Genomic DNA, 21,357 nt, shown 5'->3' on the forward strand with positions numbered 1-21,357 from the left:
AAATTGCATTTTGTCCAGGAAAATCTCACCGGGCCCAGGGCACAGGAGGGTTCCCTCCCATTAGATCAGGAGAGTGTGCAAAGCAAACTCCTAAAGGGCCTGGCTGGAGCCTGTTGGGGTCAGCCTTAGCAGGGGGAAGGGTGGCCAGAGGGGCTCAGGCAGGGCTTGGGGTGGGTCTGACCTGCACTGGCCACGTCTGCTCTGTCCTTGCTGAGGAGGGCAAAGGCAAATCTGACAACTGAGTGTGTGCTTGAGCCTCTCACTCAGCTGTCGGAGAATCTGTCTAGAAAAAGGAAGCGGGCTTGGGTTTAATTTGGTGTACAGCACTTAAAAGTGGTCTTCAGTTATTCCTCAGTAACTGTATCCTGAATTAAGGCTCCACGCCAGAGTTCTTTGGTGAGAGCATTGTTCTAATGGAGGATGGTTGTTCATCTGAACTGGATTTAATGTCTCTGTTATTTTCTGAAGTTCTCATTTATTTTGCTGTGTTGTTGGGGATGTTCACCCTCGTACTCTGGACAGTGGTTTGGGGATTTTTTTCATTCCACAGCTATATTACCTTTTTTTTTTTTTTTTTTTTCCCATGGCAGTAAAATTCTCTAAAGCACTAAACCGGCTGCAGAATGGCATTTTCTCGGACAGAGTAATGCTGCTTCTCCCAGCCAGCACTGCACTGATCTTGGTGCCATTTTTCACTGTTTCCTGTAGCCCCAGAATCCATGGCTGTCCCTCAGGGTTCTGAAGGAGTGCTGTATTTGGATTTTTGGCTTCAGGATCTGAACTGTGGCATCTGGGCTCTATTCTAGGAACCCTGGAAAAGCAAGCTCTTATTTATGAGGAACCATTAACTCTTGAAAGTCGAGCTCTCTTGCAAGAGGTGCTGCAAAGAGTGAGATTTAACCTTATATCATTTTTGTTTAATCATCTCTGTGAAACCTTAATATGCTTCAACAGTTTCTGCGGAACAGATGATTTCACCCCGAGCATTTCAGTGCATTGTAACACGTACTGCACTGCTTCATGTAATTGCTGTCTTGTGTTATGGAAGATCTTCAGCAACTTTTCCTTCAGTTTTCATGGTAATCAGCATTTTGTGTTTATCCAGCACAGCATTAGGTTCCTGTTTGTGTCTCAATAATTTGATAGGTTGTTTTTAGTTAGTTGTGATTCACTTCCCCAGATCTTGACTTAACTTTGAGTCACGTCTCTTCTGCCTTTTGTGCAAATGGACTTAATGTTGTTGCTGTCACTTTGTATTGAAATATCGAGCAGCTTTTACTTCTGGGGTTCCCAAAGTCTGCCCTTGGCAGGTGCAGCCTGTGCTTCAACCTGGAGCCCTCAGTCCACAGAGAAATGGACCTTTGGGAAGTTCTTACAGCTCTATTTAATGCTTTGTGGATGATGCTGATTTTCTGGAGGTAGGCTGTCCATTCTGACTCATTTTCTTCTCTCTCCTTGCAGGCTGGACCTGCTGAAAAGCTGAGGCGAGACCAGGATCTGCAAAATCTCTGAGTCTGTCTTGCTGAGGCTGAAGCCACGTTTGCTGTCAACGGTGACATTGTGGAAGATGTTAAAGACTGAAAACTTTGGGGTTTTTCCCCTGAGTCACCAGACTCTGTCTGCGGCTGTGCCCTGTATATCTCTTAAAAGAGTTTCTGGGTTTAGAAAGGTTTTAAATACTTCAATATTTTTCTATAACTCAATTATAAAGGATCATGCTGTATCATTGTGGTGTTAAGTACTCCATTTGAGTTGGTTAATTAAAGCAAATTATTGGTTTGAGGGTTTTGAGCAACCCTTGGGATGGCCCCTGGAGCTGGCAGCTCTTGTTTAATTTCCCTTCATTCCTTTAATGTCTTTCAATTATTTCTTAAGCAATTACTGCAATTAGGATATACAATGAGGACAGCAGAATTTCTGCCTTATTGGATTGGGAAATCCAAGCCGAGGTCCTTGGAGAGACTGAGGGGATGGGGAGCTGAGCCTCAGGCTGGGTTTTGACAGTGGGAGTTTGGTGAGGAAGAAAAGAGAGATCCCCCAAAAAGTGATTAAGGCCAGTTCTGCTGGCTTTGGGTGCTCCTACCCCAAAAATTCATTCTGGTTAAATGGGACTTGAAGAAGGCGGGGCGCTGGGCGGACTCGGGGTGGAGCCGGGGCACTGTGGGGCGGGGCCAAGAGGCGGCCGGGGGCGGGGCCGGGCAGTGCCGGGGGCGGGGCCAAGAGTCGGCCAGGGGCGGGGCCGGGCAGTGCCGGGGGCGGGGCCCAGAGGCAGCCGGGGGCGGGGCCGGGCAGTGCCGGGGGCGGGGCCAAGAGGCGGCCAGGGGCGGGGCCGGGCAGTGCCGGGGGCGGGGCCCAGAGGCAGCCGGGGGCGGGGCCGGGCAGTGCCGGGGGCGGGGCCCAGAGGCAGCCAGGGGCGGGGCCGGGCAGTGCCGGGGGCGGGGCTCCACGGGCGCGGGGCGGGTCCCAGGTGCCAGGACCCCGGACCCCACCGGAGAGTTCCACACCGAGCTCATGGAGCATCGGCATTTTCCGGCACCGATTTGAATCCCCGCCCGGCTCCCAATTGGCGGGCTCGCTGAGGCATCGGCAGCGCTGATTGGACAGCGGGTCCCGGGAACCGCCCCCGGCTCCGCCCCGCGCTCAGCACCGACCCCGATCCCCCCCGGCCCCGATCCCCCGGCACCCACAGGTGAAGCTGTAATGGATAACGAGGGGACACACCAGGCACAGGTGGGAGTTGTAATGGATAACGAGGGGGCGGTTTAAGAGGGGGAGCCTCAGCTCAGTTCGGTATCCAGCTGAGAGCAGTGAGTGCTCGGGTCCTGGCTGTGGCTCTTGGAGTGAAGGCAGGAGCACGTGGGTTTGGAGCGTCACTTCTGGAGGCCACGAGGGACAAACCTTTATACCCAGCAGCAGCAGAAGGTAAGCCAGTGTGGGTTTATAGGGGGGACTTTTTTTTCTTTTTCAGCTTCGTCTCACCAATCCCTCCCCGGTGCTCCCAGAAGAAAAAGGAGTTATGGAGACAAAAGGAGTTCAAGTTGATTGAAGAAATTCTTCTTCTGATGCTGTCTGTGTTTAAACTGGAGAGATTTTCTTTTCTCCTGGAATTTTAATTAATAGTGGCCCTTCTTTGTGGCTTCTTTTCAATATGATGTTCTTAGGTGGTGTGTAGTGTTTTGTGTGACTTTTTTGGTGTTATTTATTGTGAGTAATTTGGTTTTTGAGTGAAGGTAACTTTATGTGGGTTTGTTTGTATTTGAGGTAGAATTAATTTAAGTAGCTCTTTTTGAGAGACTTCTGAAATGTGTTATTGGGGTTTTGTGTGTTGTGTGGAGGGATTCAGGTTGGGTAGAGCTGGTTTTTCTGTTTGGTGGTTTTTAGTGATTTATTGTGTGGCTTTATTCTGTTTGTAGGTGGTGTGATGAGGGATATGTGGTGTATTTATTTCATGTTAGAATTCGTAGTTCACATGGTCAGAGTATTTTTTAACTGAGTTTTGTTGTTGAATTATTTTTGGGGTATATTGTGTTTTCCGAATAATTGTTTTTTAAGGTTTATAATGGTGTAGTTGGCTGTGGTGTGAGGTGTAGGGGAGGCTTTTATTTATTTAGTGGTGGCTTTTATCATGGTGAGTGTGTTGTGTTTGTTTTAGTGGGTTTGAGACAGTGTGATGTAGTTAATTTTTTACAGGTTTTTTAATATTTATAATTAGATAATTGTTTGTTTTATTATTGGGGTTTGTTTATTTAGCCTGCTTGACTACAGTGTATGTTTCATATTTTTGCATAATTTAGGAGATATTGTTTGTAGTCAAATGGATCTTTTGGTTTTGTGTGTATTTATAGGTAGTCAGTTTGTTTTGATGGTTTTGAGGAATTATGGGTTTATTGAGTCAGGAATAATTGTTTTTGGTGCTGTTAATTTGAGTATATTTGTGCTGTTTTTATTTTTGTGGATTGATTTGTTTATTGTTCGGTGCTTCTCTGGGTTTTTCAGTCTGCAGCAGGTTTAAACAGTCAGAAGAAAAAGGAAAAAAAAAATCTTTGCTTTAGCTGGCTGAAACTAACAGAGAGCAAAGGAGATCTGTGTGCTGCAGTCTGTCTGTCCTTGGGCTGAACACACTGGACAGGTGTTGGAGTCCAGGGCATCCCTCTGGGTGCCCTGGGAAGTCACAGACCTCGGTAGAGAGGCCTGGGACCCAAGAAAGAGGGTCTGGGGTCTGTGCAGGGGGGTTTGCCTGGCACAGAGCCCAGGAAGACACAGTCTTTGATCTTGGTCCATGAGAAAAACATCTAACACAGAGAAGAATTGCAAGTCACAAAGGTGTTACTGAGAGTAGTGTAGTTATCACTGTGCAGAAGATTTTGTAGTTTTGGATTTTTAGAATGTAGATGCAAAGGGACAAGATGGTGGTTTTAGGGCGGTGCCCTGGGTTCTTCTTCTTCTCCCTTGGCATCCATCTTCTGCAGTGACATGGGCACAAAATAGTTTCAGTGGATTGGATCAAAGTAGAAATGACCGTGTTAGTATAGGTGATAGACATTGGCACAGAATTGTAAACAATGGGTACGTAGTTATCTGTATAAGAGGTAGCGACCTCCCATCACACGGGGGAGTCGCCTTGTGTCCGAGCTGCTGTGAACACCATGGCCGGACACAGAGAATTGTAAGATAAGAACTAATAAACAACGCGAGAAACCAGAAAACCAAGACCTTGAGACTCCTCATCATTCTCGCTCTGAACACCGAGCACCGAGCTCAGCACAGAACACAGAGACACAGAGTCAGACAGCAGACCCTAAATCCTTCAGAGGTCAAGAGGGAAAATCACTCCCTTCGTGCCCACACGAACCACCAGCCAGCTTTGGAATCTCGGGTGAGGAAACAACTGGATTGAAACCCCGAGAATTGGCGTCCCTGGGTGGGCACACGAGTGGGCACATGGATGGGCATGAACGGGCACGAATGGACACCAGTGTGGGCAGAATCGGTGCTTTCCAGTGGACACAGCAAAACCTCTTAAGGAAAGAAGACAAGCTGAGAAGACAGGGGAAGAAATCTCTAACCAGAGACGGCAGCTGATTGCAAATTCACCTCGGACGGACGAGTTCCAAGGGCCCAGGACTCGTCTCCTGAAATCTGCAGGTCGGTGATCAGGCAACCTCCGAACTGAATTTGAGAACACCTGCACTGCATTCTTCGATTTTGGTAAGAACAGTTAAATTTAGAACACGGGAGGAGACCCTCTCCCGGGAAAAATAAGGGAAAAACTTTCTCCGTGCAGCAGCAGTAGTGTAGTGGGGAGGGAGGAAAGAAACACCTTACCCGCTGGCCTCCAGCCAGCACCGGCTTTGTCTGTTGCCAGCAGCAAGCAGCGGTTTCTTTTGCTGGCCGGCAGCCAAGCAGGTTCTTTCGTCTGTTATCAGCAGACGGGTCTCATACACCTCTTACAGGAGGTGGGGAAGGGGAGAGCCATCAGCCTCCTCTGGGTTTTAATAGGAAAGGAGAGATACCAGCACCCTCAGGATTACCGCAGGGAGGTAAAAAAACCCTCGAGACAGGAGAGTCAGCAGATCTCCTTGAGTTTAGCACAGGGGAGACACCAACTTTCCTTGTGTTTGCCACAGTCCTCAGGAATTCAGTCCCAGAAATTCGTCTCGGGAAAGTCAAAACTTCTAATCCATCCCAAGATAAGAACATGCTTGTTTTCGAGGCATGTTCCGTGAGCACGGGACACTTGCCGCAGCAGTGGGGGAGGGAGAAGTGAGACAAAGTGCATCCAGGAGTCTTTTAAGCCCTCCTCAGACACAGCGCGTTCAGACACAGCCTGAAAGTTTTCCACTGCCCTTTCCCCTTCAGCGCAGGGACAGACAGAGAGAGGGGGGAAGGGGGAGTGGAGGAGACACCAGGAAAACAGGGAAAACAAGCCCAGATCGCGTCAGTGGTGAGAGATAACACTGCGGCGTGTGCGCGCGAAAGCGATCGCGATGGGGGCGGCCGGGGAGTGCCCCGTGTCGGGACAGCGCGGGCTGCGGGGGCGGCGCGGGCGGAGCAGGGCCTGTGTTGCGGAGCGCGAGTGAGGAGCCGGAACAGGCAGAGTTGGAAACTACAAACCCCAGAAAGCTTTGCGGTTGGCGCATGTGCAGACACAGAGCCAAGATGGACGGCGCAAGTGCAAAGCAGGAAACTACAAATCCCAGAAAGCCTTGCGGCAGGCAGGGAGCAAGTAGGATGCAGCTCGAGGATCACGATCGCTCCAGGCGGGACAAACCCCGACAGAGAGCGAGACGCGGGCAGCGCCGGGGCGGCACAAGCAGAGCCGAGGCAGGCGGTGCCGGCACAGGCAGGACCGGGACAGGCAAAGGCAGAGCAAGCAGAAGAGGCGTGGCCAGGGCGGAGAGTTTCTCTGGGGTGCCACCCCCTCAGAGCAAGTGCTGCAGAGCCTGACCCCGCCCACAAGCGGCACTTCGATATTGTCAGTCCAGTTCCCTCAACTTTTCCTTTCAGCAAAAGGTAGCCAGGTTTTCCTTAAATTCACTGCACACATCCTTTCTTCATTTATCCTTCGGCTACATGCTGGGTTTACCCTTTTCTTAAGAGTTTTAAGGTTCCCACTCCTCATCCAGGAGAGGAAGGGTTTTTCTTAAGCAGTGCTGCACAGGGATTATGTGCAGCAACAAGAGTTTTAAGGTTCCCACTCCTCATCCAGGAGAGGGAGGGATGCCAGGGATGGCAGTAACCCTCGGGGTTAGGAGGGGCTGCATTCAGGCAAAATAATAATTCAATTAAAGTTACAGGTTTTATGAATTCAGAAGCAGAGATCCGGAAATCATTGGATGTTTGCAAAGCAGCTGCATGATCAGGAGCAAAAGACTTATTGTCATGACATGGAAAAGGATTTTTGATTATAGTATTGATGTATTTGGATCCAAGTTGATTTGTGTTTTAGTATTGTATTGACATTAGAAGTGATTTCTATGTGGTTTTAAGTTCAAGATTTGTTAAGTAAGTAAAGTTGAATTTAAGAGAAGGATTGATAAAGTTTAAGTGATAGATTTATATTTTATAAATTTAAAGTTTTATTGTATGTAGGTTTTAAATGTATTTTATGTTAAGATAAGTTAAATAAGTTAAGTATATTAAGTTATAAGATAGATAAGATAAATAAGTTAAGAGAATAAGTTTTAAGAGAATAAGTTAAGTTTTAAGTTAAGTAAGTTAAAGTTAAGATAATAAATAAGTTAAAATAATAAGGTAATAAGTAAGATAAGTTGGTAAAATAAGATAAGTTTAAGATAATAAGTTTTAAGTAATAAGTACTGTGAATTGTATCATGATATACTTCAGGATCCTTCTTTATGTTCTTTAGTTGCTTAAGCATTTCATAATTGTTGTTGTTAAGAGCTTTGTTCCAAAAATGTATTAAAGGATATTACTTTGATAAGGTCAGGGTTTTGGCCACACCTTGACTTTAACTAGAGGAGAGATGTGTTCATCAACAAGCACAGATGTTGCATGTGAAACTTTTCCTGATGGATTTCAGGTTTGAACAAGAGTTGTGCATTTTCCATCAAAGTACAGTTTTAACTAACCTATGGCAAAGAAGCAGCTTTTGTTTCTGCAGATACAGAGCACAAGTGAATTTCTGCAAAGAATGTGGAAATCGTGTCAAGCGCAGAAGCTCTGACGGCTTCAAGAGTGGAAAAGAAAGCATGCAGATGTGAACCAGTGTCAAGACTGCAGACATCTTTCATTCTGCGTGCAAGGACTTATATCTTGGGTTTTCTTTTCATTCTGTATTGCATGAATTTGTCAGATGGTTCAGAATCGATTCATGGAAGCATAGAGCAGTTGGGAAATGGAGTGAACAAACTCGGAGAAGAAACCGGATCATGGATGAATGGCATGTTTGATTTCTTCAACCTTTCACGGTTGTGGAAGAAAATTTTGAAAACAATTGTATATATTTTATCGAGACTTGTAATTCTTCTCATGATCGAGTCGTGTTTGCTTTAATGCATATGGCAAAGCAGCCAAAGAGGTGTTTTTTGTGAAAACAAAGGGGGGAGATGTTGGAGTCCAGGGCATCCCTCTGGGCGCCCTGGGAAGTCACAGACCTCGGTAGAGAGGCCTGGGACCCAAGAAAGAGGGTCTGGGGTCTGTGCAGGGGGGTTTGCCTGGCACAGAGCCCAGGAAGACACAGTCTTTGATCTTGGTCCATGAGAAAAACATCTAACACAGAGAAGAATTGCAAGTCACAAAGGTGTTACTGAGAGTAGTGTAGTTATCACTGTGCAGAAGATTTTGTAGTTTTGGATTTTTAGAATGTAGATGCAAAGGGACAAGATGGTGGTTTTAGGGCGGTGCCCTGGGTTCTTCTTCTTCTCCCTTGGCATCCATCTTCTGCAGTGACATGGGCACAAAATAGTTTCAGTGGATTGGATCAAAGTAGAAATGACCGTGTTAGTATAGGTGATAGACATTGGCACAGAATTGTAAACAATGGGTACGTAGTTATCTGTATAAGAGGTAGCGACCTCCCATCACACGGGGGAGTCGCCTTGTGTCCGAGCTGCTGTGAGCACCATGGCCGGACACAGGAGGGGAGTCGCCTTGTGTCCGAGCTGCTGTGAACACCATGGCCGGACACAGGAGGGGAGTCACCTCGTGTCCAGGCTGCTGTGAACACCATGGCCGGACACAGAGAATTGTAAGATAAGAACTAATAAACAACGCGAGAAACCAGAAAACCAAGACCTTGAGACTCCTCATCATTCTCGCTCTGAACACCGAGCACCGAGCTCAGCACAGAACACAGAGACACAGAGTCAGACAGCAGACCCTAAATCCTTCAGAGGTCAAGAGGGAAAATCACTCCCTTCGTGCCTACACGAACCACCAGCCAGCTTTGGAATCTCGGGTGAGGAAACAACCGGATTGAAACCCCGAGAGACAGGGAATGCACAGGAGTGAACACTGTTTTCTTAAAACAGGCTGCGTGCTTTTTCTTTCCTTGCTTTGCTCTCAAAATCAGTCTGGAAGGTACAGAAGGCATTTTTGAAGGAGTTATTTTAAATTTTTGAGGTTTTTTGGTGTTTAAAATATTTATTTTGGAGGTGGTGTGTTTGAAGTTTTGGCTTAGTTATAATGAGATTATTTTATTTTTAATTCGGTGTTTTAATGGTTTTTTTGTAGTTAAAAGTTGAGACTTTTTTGTTATTTTATTAAAAGAAAATAGGATTTGTTTTTGTATACAGTGATGGGATTGGTGTATATGGTGTTGACTAAGGATTAAAAATTCTGTGGTTTTGATGTGTTAGGTTAATGAATTTATATAGTTTAAAAGATGTGGGTTTTATGCTTATTTAGTTAGAGGCAGGTCTTTAAGTTGGGGGTATGCCCAGATATATAATATATGCATCTTGGAGGTTTTTTGAGGGGAATGGACATGGGGTATTTTTATTATATATTATATTATGCTATACATTATTATATTATATGTTACATAATATATATTATATTATATATTATTATATATATTATAATATACATCATTATATTGTATTATATTGTATTATTGTATTATATTGTATTATTGTATTATATTGTATTAGGTAGTTTGGCTATCAGTAATAAGAATTGGCTTTTTTTTTTTGCTGGACTTTGGTTTGTGTTTCCTACAATTGATATATTTGTGTGGTCAGGGCAGTGGTGTTTCTGGTGCAACTCTGAGCATCCCTTATTGTTTGTATGTTTCAGGTGGTCACTTGTCTCACACTGAGATCCTCTCACCCAACAGCCCTGCTGAGATCATCCGTGGATGTTTGGTTTTCTTTATGGCACCTGACTGAGACAGCAGGAATTTCCCTGAGGCAGAGACAGCCTTCCTTGGCACCTGATGTGGATTCTCATCCCTGAACATCCCAGAGATAAGTGAAGGGCTCAAAGCCACAGAGGGGATGAAAGTGGGGTGTGGGTTGGGAGTCACCGGGAGGGATTTTTGGGTCAGGTTTGGAGATGGGGATGTCCAAGATGTGACCCCTTTAGGGCACGTGAAGGGAAGGTCTCACAGTGCTGAGGTGTGCAGGGCAGAGCAGTCCCAGGGCACGTTGTGTCACTTGTCTGTTGTGTACTCTGCATCTTTTGTGTGTTTAGTTTTGTGTGTCTTTTGCCTTAACCCTTCAAGGGGTCTTTTGGAGACCCCAGGCATCGTTCTTAACATCTCCCTGTTCCTTGGCCAGGCACTGATATCATTGAACTTTGACTCAGGTGTTCAGACACACATCAGAATCCATCTCTCTTCACAACCATCCAGGCTGGTGCCTTTCCAGGTCTTGTTCTGAGCTGTATCCACAGCTGTGCACTGCTGTGATCCATTCTGGCAGATTAGGTCTTCTAAAAGTGCACAGCTGAGTGGAGGATTCTGACCTTGGGATTCTCAGGCATCCATCCCTGCGTTTCTTGGGATCAGTGATCCCGTTGGCATCTTCTTCCTGCAGGCTTCTCTGAGCCTGGTCAGCTCCCCATGGGTCTTACCTCGGTCATCTCATTGCGAGTTCTCTCGGTCCTCAGGGTCATTCTTCTTGCTGAGATGTTTCTGTCCCTGTTGTGTCCCCCCTTTTGTCCTGTCCTGTGTCACGGGTGTTGGTGTGTTTGGCCTGGAGCTGCTCTGCCTTGTTGCTCAGTCTGGGTGTGGGGGGAATGGGACAAGTCCTGGGGAGTTGAAATTTGTCATGTGGGGTGTAGTTGGGCTGTAGAGGGTATTCCTGGATTGGCACAAAGTGTCTGGAGCTGTCGAGTTCTCCTGCAGCACTTTGACTCTTGTCCTGACTTTGTTTCAGGTGCAGATGGATTAAATCCATGGCAGAGTGCCCCATCCCGGGTGAGGGGGCTCCCCTGAGAAGGTCAGTCACTGTTTGTGTTTGCAAGGGAGTGTAAATGGTGGCCATGTCACAGCACTGCTCTTTGTCTGTATTTTTAGGAGGCAAAGCTGGGTCTCTGCAGTCAAGGTGAAGTGGACGAGGTGAGCAGTGATGAGTGGACAGAAGCAGTTACTATTGCTGAAGCCTCACTTGCTGGTGGAACTCTGAGCATCCAGTGCTGTGTGTTTTAGGTGTTCCACTCACACGATGCCGAGCTCCCCTCACCAGCCAGACAGTGGGAGCATTACAGGACTCTGTGGGGAGGCCTTGACCTTCTCCATTTGAAGGGGCCATCCAGGTGGGCTTTGGTAACAGCCGAGGAGTTGAGGTGTGTCAGGGAGGAGGAGGGAGGCTCTGCTCAAGTTTCAGCAGTGCCACATCACCTTGTCTGCTCTTAACCCAGGCACACCCCGCACTGTTGGTGTCTGAGCACAGCTGGAGCACAGGGCCCGAGGACCTGGGTGTGCTCAGGAGGTGGTGAGTAGCAGAATTGCTGGTTTTTGCCCCATGTGCTGCTGAGATCACACGGTCACGTTTGCTTTTCTTTATTGTAGCTGACTGAGAGACACTAGCCCAGTGACAGCAGGAATTTCCCCGAGGGAGAGGTGGCCTTTTTTTGTACCTGACATGGATTTGCATCTCCAGATGTCCCAGAGATAAGTGGAGGGCTGGGAGCCACAGAGGGGATGAAAGTGGGGTGTGGGGTCAGGGGTGACCAGGAGGGGTTTTTAAATCAGGTTTGGAGATGGGGATGTCCAAGCTGTGACCCCTTAGGCTGTGTAAAGGGAAAAGTCTCATTTTTGATCCCAGTGCTGAGGTGTGCAGGGCAGAGCAGTCCCAGGGCACGTCGTGTCACTCGTCTGTTGTGCACTCTGTGTCTTGTGTGTTTTGTTTTGTGTGTCTTTTGCCTTAACCCTTCAAGGGGTCTTTTGGAGACCCCAGGCATCGTTCTTAACATCTCCCTGTTCCTTGGACAGGCACTGATATCATTGAACTTTGATTTAGGAGCTCAGACACACATCAGAATCCATCTCTCTTCACAACCATCCAGTCTGGTGCCTTTCCAGGTCTTGTTCTGAGCTGTATCCACAGCTGTGCACTGCTGTGATCCATTCTGGCAGATTAGGTCTTCTAAAAGTGCACAGCTGAGTGGAGGATTCTGACCGTAGGATTCTCAGGCATCCATCTCTGCGTTTCTTGGGATCAGTGATCCCGTTGGCATCTTCTTCCTGCAGGGTTCTCTGAGCCTGGTCAGCTCCCCATCGGTCTTACCTCGGTCATCTCATTGCGAGTTCTCTCGGTCCTCAGGGTCGTTCTTCTTGCTGAGATATTTCTGTCCCTGTTGTGTCCCCCCTTTTGTCCTGTCCTGTGTCACGGGTGTTGGTGTGTTTGGCTCAGAGCTGCTCTGCCTCGTTGCTCAGTCTGGGTGTGGGGGGAATGGGACAAGTCCTGGGGAGTTGAAATGTGTCATGTGGGGTGTAGTTGGGCTGTAGAGGGTATTTCCAGATTGAGAAAAAGTGTCTGGAGTTTTCAAGTTCTCCTGCAGCACTTTGACTTTTGTCCTGACTTTGTTTCAGGTGCAGATGGATTAAATCCATGGCAGAGTGCCCCATCCCGGGTGAGGAGGCTTCCCTGAGAAGGTCAGTCACTGTCGATGATGAGAGTCACATATTTCACATTTATTGGCACTCCAGTGCAGGGCACCTGCATTTACAGCTCCAAACAAGTGAGTCCCTTGGTAACCCCCCATGGGGAGCAGCTGGAGCCTGCTCTGGGCTGGGGGACCAAACACTTGGGGCTGACACAGCTCCACACTGAGGGGGCTTGGTAAAATGCCTTCCTATGTCCTGTGGTTGTTTATTTATTTATTCATTTATTTATTTATTTTTATTTTTTTAAGCTTTCTACAAGGCTTTAACCATCAACCTGGTAAAAATAAACTGTAATGACTGAAGACATGAGGGGCTGGCAGGTTATACACACCAGAGACAGCTTTTTTTTTTTTGTTTGTTTGTTTTTTTTGTTTTTTTGTTTTGTTTTTGTTTAATAGCTGTGAGACTTACATCTTGATTGTCAGACTCTTTTATGGCCAACATTTGTTAAAAACCTTATTTTGAGATATGCTGCTTCAATAACCAATTTATTGTAAAAATACCTTTAATGTCAGAAGATTAAGGCACTAACACCAACATGCCACCGCCTTAATGTTTAGCAGCAAAACTTGATCTTTACTGAAGTTAAAACTTCATTTTTTTTTCTGCTAGTAAAAGTTAATGAAGGTGTTTATCAGCTTTTGCTGGCCTTTGGTCATACTCAAGGTCATTAAAAAATTGCTCTACTGCTCTAAAATAATTACAGATTTAAGACCTCCCTCATTTTCTCCAGACTAGAAACATGTGAATTGATTTTTTATCTCCTTCCTTTTGGTTTGTGTGGGTTTTAAGCTGCATGGAGAAGGTGTCAGTGGACACGGCACCCAGGGCATGGTGCTGGGGAGGGCAGGAGGGAAAGGAACTGCTCAGAAATCCAGGAGCAGCAGTGGATTGGGAGCTGGTGATCCTGCCTCAGTCGCACTCTCCTGGACAGTCTGTGCAATGATAATATTCCTATTTCCCCTCCTGAACATGGAGTTGGAGGAGAACAGAAGTCTTCGCATTGGTGGGAAGGGGAACACCAGGGAACAACTGCTGTTTGTGTCCTCAGAGAGCAGTGGGGAGAGCCTGAGAGAAACACTGGCTGGCTGAGGGATAGTTGTGTCCCCTCTGGAATAAATCCCTGTGTCTCCTCAGAGCTGCTGGTTTGCAGTAGAGTTTGGGCACATTTTGCTGCAGCTTTGGTTTCTTAATAACTGGAGATCTATGGATTGCTGGGTGCTTCCCATAAGTTCTCCTATTTTGTAGGAGCTGCAGGGTGAGGTCAGTATTCTGAGGGAGGCCCTGGCAAAGCTGCCGAGGGCAAGGAACACGGAGCATCCGGGGGCTTCTCCCACCTGAGTTTCTCCTGGAGCGTGCTGCGTGTCATGCTGGATGTTTAACCTGGCTTTGGGGTGTTCTCCTGCGGTCCCAGCTCCAACTGCTGCCCCTGAGCCGAGGCCTTGCTGTGTCCCAGCACTAAACCCGGCAGGTGGGTCCTGCTTTTCCAGCCCTTGAATCCCACGGGCAATCCCAGATTCCCGGAGCTCCCCTGGGCACAGCCTGGACTCGCTCCCTGGGAGCTGCACTTCAGTCTGCCTGAACCAAGGACCTCCTGTTTGAAACTTTATTCCTGTTGTTTTTCCTCTTGCAGGTATTTGGCAAAAAAGGAGAGAGCCAGTGGGAAGTGGAGCTACTGGAAGGACTTTTCTCTCTGACTCCTGCATAATTCTTTGACCATAACCAGAGCCTCGGTTTCATTTCCTGTCTTTTCCAATAAATCATTGCTTTCAGCTGGAATGTGTTCCTGGTGTCCTCCTCCTCCATGGATTTGTAAATAGAATTCCTGATTTTTCCTAAGTGGAATTTTGTTATTCCAGCAGTTGTGGCTCTTTTGTTCCACTGAAACTTCCCAACTCTGCTGAGAGTTTCTGCTGCCAAATAAAAATAAGATTGGAGGGTTTTTTGATTGTTACTCCCACAAATGCAGATAATTCTTGGATAGGAGTAACTAGACCTGTTGAATTCCCACTTCCCTTTAAAATCAGAGCAGAGGCAGCAGATTTGAAATCATCGTTCCATGACCTTCCACCAAAAGTTTTCAATGTTAGAAATTCCTGAGCTTGTTTTCCAGGCAAGCTGGGATTTAGATATTATTCCTTCCTTTTATTTGATGCTTTTCCTCTCTCTGATTTTAGTGAGGGAATATTTATTTTTTCCAATTTTCCATTCTAATTGGAATTTTGGTACTTCTTAGGGGACATTTCCAAGGAAATTTACCAAAATAAGGATGGTCAATCAGGAATTGTTCAGCACCATATCCACAGAATTCTGGGAATTCCCAGGAGAACTTGCTAAGTTTTAATTGCCACGATTCATACCTTTGTAAAGTTCAATTTACTGCATTGTTAATTACATAAATCCCATTAAAACTTAAATACTGGCCTAGTTGTTGTTCCTTGGACACAATGGGGTGGTTCTTTCCTGCCTTGGCACATGTGGCTGCTCATCCCAAGTGAGCTTCCCCATAAAACAGAATTTGTTTCCAAGCAAAACTGGGAATTGTCTACTAAACCTTATTTTCTGGGAGGCACTGGGTTTGTTTTTCCAATCACTGCATAATCAAGGAAACTCCTGGAGCTGTGTTAGGCAGTGGCATGAGGGGAGATCTGCATTTATTTATTTTCTTCTTTTTATTATTTTTTTTTATTTTTGTATTTTTTATGCTCTTTTATTGTGGTTTTTATGGGGTTTTTTGTTTGTTTTGTATTCTTTCAAAAAATTATATTTTTTCTTCTATTTTTTAATTTTTAAATTTTAAATTACTTTTAGATTTTTATTTGATTATTTATATTTTTATTTTCATGTTTTATTTAGCATTTTTAATTTGTATTTATTTTAATTTTTTATTAACTTTTATTCAATTTTATTTATTTTTATTTTATTTTTTCTTGTTTTCTTTTTTTCCCATACTCTTTCTTACCCAGAGTATGTGGAAGTTTGGCTGTAAGGAAGAAAGAAGTTGAAAAATAACCTCAATGTCCACTGGATGTCTGGATACAATTGAGAGTGCAGTTAGCAAAACCCCTCTATTTTCTGCTAAATTATAAAACCTGAACGGAGAAAGGTGTCAACACTGTGCTGCCTTTTTTTTTCCTTTCAGGTCTCATTCTCCCCACGTACAGTATTACCAGGAATAACTTGATGTCAAAATGTTTTTCAGAGGTAGCAATAAAACTAAGTAGACATTTTATTTTGTTACTCTCTGAATGTCCTTATTTATTAACAAAGAAATTCAAAACAAAGCAAACAAACCCCACCAAAAGCCCCCATGAACAACCCCCCCCCCACCCCAGAAAACACAGAAAGAGAAAATATGCCAATATTATTCTAATGAAAATTAAACCTTTTCCCCTTAGAAAACCAGGCTAATTTAATTCCACTTAATTGTGGTTGTGATGTGTTAAGTTAATGAATTTATATAGTTTAAAATATAATTTAAACAAACAGGAATTAAAAAATAAATACAAACAAAAATACAAGTAATAAAGACAAAAATATATGAAAAATATCAATAAAATAAATTATTCCGTGTTATGTATAATATATAAAAGAGATATTAATATAAAAGATAATTTGTAATGATAAATATAGATATCAAAATTATAAATATAAAAACAATTGAAATATAGCCTAAAATAAAGGCTTTTTTGGTTTCAGTTTGGTTGATGGCAGGGTTCTTGGCGTTGTGGCTGGGCGTCTTTTGGGACATTTATTTTAGAGGATGTTTGGAAGGGCATTTTTGGCCACCTTTTTTGCCTCCGCTCTGCCTGTCCCCTTGGCCCGAGGTGAGCGGCAGTGCTGCCACCCTGTGGGCACAGAGCGGTACTGCAGCTCAGCCCCGGGCAGAGGAGAGCGGCAGTGCTGCCACCCTGTGGGCACAGAGCGGTACTGCAGCTCAGCCCCAGGCAGAGGAGAGCGGCAGTGCTGCCACCCTGTGGGCACAGAGCGGTACTGCAGCTCTCCCCCGTGCCTGTCCCTAATGTGTGCAGCAGCCCTGGGCTGAGGTGAGCGGCAGTGCTGCCACCCTGTGGGCAAAGAGCGGTACTGCAGCTGTTCCCCGTGCTGTTCCCAGCAGCCAGAGCAACCAGGACGTGGCTGCTCTCTTTGCCAGGAGGTGAGGGGTGCGGAGCAGGGTGCCTGGTTTGCCCCGCTGCATTATGTTGCGGTGCTGCTGCATCACAGGAGGAAAGAGCTTGAGGTGCAAAGGTCTGAGCGGCATGGTGGGAAATGGGAGGTGAGGAAGGGTCGTGCTAAGGATGGAGTTAGTCAAGGAAGAGACATTTCTCGTCCAAACGAAAGATCTGTAAAATCCTAGCACTGCCTCGTGTTTAATGTGTTTTTACTTCATATTTATGTCATCACAAAAAGCAAGGAATGTAGATGTGACTGGTTCCCACTCTTGCAATGTGAAGATGTAAAAGCCTGTTGTGGTTTGAAAGCAAAGTGAGTGAGAGCCTCCAAGTCAAAAATACAATTTAACAGGTAGAAAGGTAAAAAAGTAAAATAAAATAAATGCAATAATACCAAAGACCACTGACAGAGTCAGAATACAACCTGAGCAGGATGGTGGAACAGTCCAGATGAGGTGGTCTGTGATCCTGTAGAAAGGTCTGGTATCTCTGCTCCTCTGGGAATCCAGTGGGTCGGGGCTGCTTGTACTGTCCCAAATCCCAGATTATATCCAGGTGAGAAGGCTTAGCTCCTCCCCCTGGGTGGAGCATCTCACCAAGGGATGATGAGTCATGAAGTGGGTCCTTGATGGCCCATTAAACAGAGAGAGCTCCTGGAGGGAGTTCCCTGTGAGTCCTGGGCAAGGCATTGATGGGCCATGAGCAGAAGAGCGCAAAGGAGGGGCCTGGGAAAACACTGCCCCACCTGGTTCCAACAGCTCATGAAGATGGTGATGGAATAAATACTTTTGTACATCCTACACTACAACCCGGGACAGAGCCTGAATGAGAGAGAGGGGACTCCAGGCGGCTCTTTAAAGGTGCTGTTTATTTCATAGATTGAAGTCACAGCAGTCATGGGTCGTGGGTAAGAGAGCCAAGCCTATAGCTGTCAGCATCAGCTTATAGGCAAACCTGAAGCCACTTTAGCTCCAGTTACAATGCATTATGTAGTTTTCTTTATTGAGCATCTTAATACATAAAATCCAATCAGCATCGTACACAATACCTTTAAATTTATAGCCTATCACAACTACTATTATTACCGTATTATGGTTAGTACTATCCAATCACATTGAGTTAGCATGTTACATTTTAAGCTTAAAGTTGTTTTTTCTCTTTTCTTGCAGTGGAAAATTCTTTGACTTTTTTTTACTTGGTAAAAACATGGTTTTGTTCGGCTGGGTTTCTCTATTTACTTGGTAAAAGCATGTTATTTTTTGTAGATGCCTTATCCTTTGATCTCAACCATAAATGTTTTCTTCCAACTCATCCTAACCTTTGTTCAGTAACAACAACCTCAGCAATCCCTAACTTAAACATTTTTTTTATTCTCCTGTATCCAAACTTGCTTTTATTTCTATTCTGCTTTCAGGTTCTACATTCAGAGAGCTTCTGCTAAGCATTCATATCTGTAAAACTCTACCTGCAAACCTTCATTGTTCCCAACATGAAGGTTTTTTACAGGCTCATGTATTACTCTGTCTTTTACTGCTTCAAGCTTGGCTTTTCCCTGGTTTTTCAATATCTGTGGCATCGGGTGTCACAAGGGGTTCCTCAGCAGGGGTTTTAGGAGTCGGTGCTCATTCTGCTTTTTCTGAAGGTGTGTGAAGGTGTGCTACCCCAATGGCTATTTTTTCCAGTGAAAAGTTTTCCACCTACGACCACCAAGGCATGCACGCGTTTTAATCTTGTAGCCAGATGTACTAAGGTTTTTACTTTCTAATCCAACACCCGTAGCGGATTTCTGTTTGGATTGTGTCTGCGAGAGTTGGGATTTGTGCTGGAGAGGTGCCATTGGGAAGAAAAGATGGAGCAAATCCTGAGTTACAGGGAAGAGGCCTATGTATGAACTCTATTAATATTTCCCTGTAATTCTGGGTATTAGGATTTGGCCTGGGCTGTCAGGACGAGTCTCAAACAATCAAACCGAGCCCCTGAACCCGAGCGTCTGCCGCTGTTTTTGGGAGGCTGCACCCACCAGGGAAGCCAAAGCCTTTGAAGACCACAGGTAAGGGTAACAACTGTGCCTTTTTTTATCTTCTCCAGGTCTCTGGCAAGTGTCAGACAAGAAGGAACCAAAACTCCTCGGGGCCCTGAGAAAGAGACAAGCAGAAGATCCAGACGTCGGGAGAGTTTCTGCGAGTGCCTGTTGGTGAGTCTCGTTCGGTGCCATCCCTCAGTCAGCTCCAGAGGCGCTCCCGGAGCACATTCGAGCCGTGCCACGTCCGCACCCAGCCAGGTGTGGGCGTTTGCCCCTCACCAGCCCCAGCAGTTGAGAGCCGCAGGTGCCCCTCTGGTGGCAGAGGAGGCATCAGACCTGGCACGGTCTGAGACTCCTGGTCTGGGAAAAGAGAAACAAGAGAAGGAAGGATGAGAACCTAATGAACCTGGGAGGCAAAGAGATTAATAACCTACAGGATAGCAAAGAAGTAAGGACTCTGTAACTTGGGACCAAGGAGCACAGAACCAATGCTTTTCTCTGGGTAATTTTGACTGCACCAGTCTGTGAAAAAGCCAGTAAAAATCCTGCGTGATGGAATGACTTTCTCTGTACGAGCCAGGCAACGTAATGATAAAATGATTCCCGTTGCACGTCCTGGCTAGAAAGAAATCACGCCTTGATTCTCTAAGCCCCAAAAAATTGTTGTTTCAATTCCCGAGTTTTTGCTTTTCCTGCAGTTTCTGTGACACGAGCCAGAGATCATGTGCATCGACTCGAACGGTGCGGTGTAAATTTTCTTTCAGAATCTCTGTAAAAAAAATGAAATGCAGTCCCATGAAACTGGGTTAGGCCAGGCTTAGACACCAGGCCACAGCTCACGGGCCAGCGATAATGTCCAGGTTTTAAGGTAAGAGTTTAGGGCCAGAGGACAAGGCAAAGCTATAGCCAAAGTGACTGATGTTCTGCAGGGTGCTGGAAGAGACACTTTCCAGAGCCACACTTAAAGCCAATTTGCCTTCCAAGGTAGTTCAGCCACTGGATTTCCTCTTCCCACTCGGATGGCAAGGCTCGGCATACCCACAGTGGAGAGGAAACTGAGTTTAGCCTGGTGGGGTCTCCTCTTTAGCAGAGAACAGAGCGTGCTCAGGGCAGCCACGCTCACCTTCCTGACGGTGTACCAGGGACCCAAAAAGCTACAAAGCAAAAAGACTCCTTCAAGTGACTCACTTTCCATCATAACTGAGGAGTAAGTAAAGAGCTTTCCAAAGGAGGTGAGTACACATGGTACCAGAAAGGGAGTGTCTGAGGTAAAAAGAGGACATACATTCCTGGGGGTAGAATATATAAACAGTATGCTGAAATAAAGAATTGATAAGGGGAAAGAGAGAAATAGTAAGTAAAAACAGATCAGCTCTTTATGTAAATCATAAAAATCTGCGGGTTTGACTGGTATTCTGTGTCTTTGAATTCAAATTTTGTGGTAGGAAAATTGACAATGAGAACTTTGGAACAGGAACAAAACCTTTAAAGGACGGCCCAGCGCTCGTCCAAAACCTATCGGACCTGCGCGTAAAGCTTTCTTCCTACGGTATCGTACCCACATTGCATAATCTCATATTCAAATATGAAATGAAATAGGAGCTAAGTCATTTTAAACCCTCCCACTGACACACCAGTGATTGCGGAAGCCCAACAAGCTACAAAATGCCAACTCTACTGCTTTAATACCACATTAAAAGAAAGGTGTAATTATAATGTACTTTGCCACTATTACCTCCTCATGTTCCATGCGCTCATGTTGTCAGTGATAACACTTAATCAAATGGAAAAAAAAGATAGTCTATAAGATAAACCTCTGAGCATCTTCCTTAAGGAAGGCTAAACACTGTACCAGCTCTTAATGGAAACTCTTTTGCTCAGAGAATTGTAAAACTATTTGCTAAAAAAGAAAAAAAATAATGGATTTTAGCTAAAGAAAGGAGTAGATTTTTTTAAGCCTACAACTCCATCTTGGAGGAAACCTCCCCCCTCTGTGCTGCCTGTACTGTTACCGCCCCAGTCATCCTCACCAAATTAGAACTTTAACTTTTACAAGTACATGGATGCTCAATAACGTGTCACTGCTTTATTGCATGCCTGCTCTGAGTCTTTTATTTATACTTGAGAGGACTTTTCTCTGCACTCATACTCAGCTGTCACTCTGAGTGTACCCCAGGGGCTGCAGGGGAGCAGGACACGCACCCTGGAGCACAGTACAAAGCTGGGGATGCTCTGAGCGGGACACAGGTTAGCCGTGACCCCCCAGCACACACTGACATGGGTCCTTAGCCCATCCCAGGGGTGCCAGGAGCTGGGTTCCCTGGAAATGACACCTAGGACAAGTATTCAGCCGCTGTCTGATCAGGCTGGAAGGGACTGACACTGACCCTGTGGGACTGCACAGCTGTGAGCACATCACCCACCAAAGACAAATAGAGGAGTTCCTGACAGGTACCACCCCCCAGGCAGCCCACAGCGCTCCAGGGACCAGCACTTGTCCTGGGACACCTGGACAAAGCACCTGTGCAGCACAGGCCAGGTCACCTGCACAAACCAGGTGTGTGTTTTACAGCTGGAGCAGGGAGAGG

This window comes from Zosterops lateralis, assembly GCF_965231275.1.
Source record: "Zosterops lateralis genome assembly, chromosome: 3".
Lineage (NCBI taxonomy): Eukaryota > Metazoa > Chordata > Aves > Passeriformes > Zosteropidae > Zosterops > Zosterops lateralis.